The following is a 3,172-nucleotide window of genomic DNA, read 5'->3' as shown; positions in this document are numbered from 1 at the left end:
AAATGAATTATAGATTGTAATGATGTTTAAATTGTGAGCTTATGTTGTTTGTTCTAACTTGTCCAATGTCATTGTGAGCATTGTGATATGTATTGAGTTTATTATATTGGCAGAAAAACAACCACAATATATAAAATGCCCAGAAACTTTTCTACAGGCCACACTTACCAGTTTTTTTTATCCAATGTGTCATATTTAGCTAATAAACAGTAATTGTGTATTAATATGTGTATAATATGCTTAGCTTGCTGTGCTCTGTGTTTAGTTAGTAACGTTATTTTATAAAAATACTGTGAAAATGCGTCTTATTCGGCAGAGCTGCTGTAGTGATACAGTACAGTGAGCCGGAGAGCTGATGAGTCAGCGCTGTACAGTTCAGTCTGCAGTGTTTTCCTCTCTGTTGCTTTGTTTCTCCTCCTTCGTCTGGCCCCAGATCGGAATGTATGAATCCCAGCAACCAAACCAGCTGAACTCTCTTAACCTCTCAGCCTTGTTCTCCACAACAACAGCTCTGTAAGAGTGAGCTCCTGTACTTCCTGTTCCAGCTGAGACGTTCTCTGCGGGTCTTTGTTTATGGAGGAGATCAGATTTATGGAGAAAACTGCCCTTAGCAGTCACTGGCTGTATTTGCAGTAAAGACTTATAAAATGTAAATGTAAATCTTATAAACTCAGCACCAGAAATGTTTTCCGAAATAAAACATTAAGTGTCTTACTGTATTAATATTTTAAGTATTTTGGGCTCAGCAAGAATTTATTCTAGAAATCATGTAGATCAATGAGAATTTTCTTTTTACAGTAATTTTCAGATTTATCCCTTTGAAATATGAAGCATTCTGGACTTTTATTTTATTAGAACTTCTTCCTGGACATTAATTTTAGTAGAACTTTACTCTGAATGTTAATTTTATTAGAAGTTCATTCTAGATGTTAGTTTTATTAGAACTTCGATCTGGACATAAATTTTATTAGAACTTCATTCTAAATGTTAATTTTATTAAAACTTCATACTTTATGTTAATTTTATTAGAACTTCTTTCTAGATGTTAATTTTATTAGAACTTCATACTGGATATTAATTTTAATAGAGCTTCAATCGGCACATTCATTTTATTAGAACTTCATTCTGGATGTTAGTTTTATTAGAACTTCACTCTGGATGTAGATTTTTATTAGAACTTCATTCTGGATGTTAATTTTTATTAGAACCTCATTCTAGATGTTAATTTTATTAGAACTTCGATCTGGACATACATTTTATTAGAACTTCATTCTAAATGTTAATTTTATTAAAACTTCATACTTTATGTTAATTTTATTAGAACTTCTTTCTAGATGGTAATTTAATTAGAACTTCATTCTGCAAATTAAATTTATTTGAACGTCATTCTGGATGTTAATTTTATTAGAACTTTATACTGGATGTTAATTTTATTAGAACTTCATACTGGATGTTAATTTTATTTTAATGCTTGCACAGAATATAGACACTTGCAGATAAAGGAAAACAAGCAGGCTTTAATGCTGAATTCAGAATCCAAAATCGTAGTAAGAAACAGGCAGAAGGTCAAAGCACAAAAATCAATAGATCCAGAGCAAAGGGCATATTAAAAATCAGAGTCAGAGAAAAGGGGGAAAAACAAGTCTTAAAAGTAAATACAAGTGATAGAACACTCAGTAGTTTTCAGTAGAAACAGCACCTCGTGACTAATTGCTCCTAAAGTCTGGGCTTATAAACTAAACTGATACAGTGTCATATAAACAGCAAGTGTAACACATTAGAATTTGGGTGATCTCAAACACTGATAGGAGCGTGTGTGGGAACCAGAAGTCAGCTGATCTCCCAGTGCATTCTGGGAGATGAAGTCTGTGTGTGTATCGGGAAACGATAAGGTCATGTGATCTCCCAGAGGATTCTAGGAGATTGAGTCCGTTGAGTCCAGTCTGGTTATAAAAATGATAACAGGACATCAGAGCCAGAATTACTCTTTTAGTACTTTTACTTTATACTTAAGTACATTTGAAGGTAAATACTTTAGTACTTTTACTCAAGTGGAGATCTAAACAGAGGAACTTCTACTTTTACTCTAATCAATTCCACCATTCCTCCAATGCCAGTTTGACAGCTGTTTTCTCTCCCTCTGTTCCTGATACCCTAGTTACGTTCAGTGGGGGGTGAGCTTGTGTGTGTAGAAAGCTATCAGAAGCATCTACCCCAACTACAAAAGGGCAGTTAAAGATCAGGATGCTTGAGTAAAGAGGCTGACGTAAACCCAGATTTAACTTTTTTGAAGGCCTCCTTAGCTTCAGAGGACCATGCAAATTTCTTAGCTGCAGCCTTGAGTAAAGATGTCAGTGGAGCTGTAACGGCGCTAAAGTTACCTATTCAACATTAATAGAAATTTTACAGGTCCTCAATAGATGTGGGACTTGGCCACTTGACCACAGCTCCCACCTTGTGATCATCTATTACGATGCCATTCTCATTGACTATATAACCCAAAAAAGACACTTTAGTGAAATAAAATTCACATTTTTCACCTTTGACATAAAGCTGATTCTGTAAGAGACACTGAAGGAGTGGTTGGTGGTTGGTTAGTGTAGTAGGTAACACCTATATGCTGTAGACTGGGGTTCAATCCCCCTTTGGGCAAGACTCCTAACACTACCTTCACCTACCTGTGTAAAAATGCTCAAATTGTAAGTCACTCTGGATAAGAGCGTCAGCCAAATGCCGTGAATGTAATGTAAATTGAGGACCTGACAGACGTGTCTAATATGTCTATCAAGATAAAGAGAATAAATCAAAATATCATAGATGCTATCACGCTCAGCTTCTCCTGATTATTGATTTCTGACACCTGTAACTCATGAGTGTCATTAGTGTTAGTGTAAAGCCTGGACTTCTTAACTTCTCTGTGAAGTGTTGTATCACCCTGCTGCTCATTACTGAATTATACTAGATTTAAGGTGGAATGGTGATATTAAAATTCCAATAAGAAGCCAGACACAGCATTGCAGTTCCTATACTGATGATCCTGGATGAATTAAGAAGAACACAACTTCTATGGGAGTGTGGGTTTGGGCTCCACCCCCCTCTTCAGTAAGATAAAGAAGGTGAGTGGCTGTGAGAGAACTAGAGAGAGTTTAAAGTTGAAGACCGTATACGGTTT

Source organism: Pygocentrus nattereri, chromosome 12 (genome assembly GCF_015220715.1).
Source record: "Pygocentrus nattereri isolate fPygNat1 chromosome 12, fPygNat1.pri, whole genome shotgun sequence".
Taxonomy (NCBI): Eukaryota; Metazoa; Chordata; class Actinopteri; order Characiformes; family Serrasalmidae; genus Pygocentrus; species Pygocentrus nattereri.
This window is presented reverse-complemented; position numbering follows the sequence as displayed.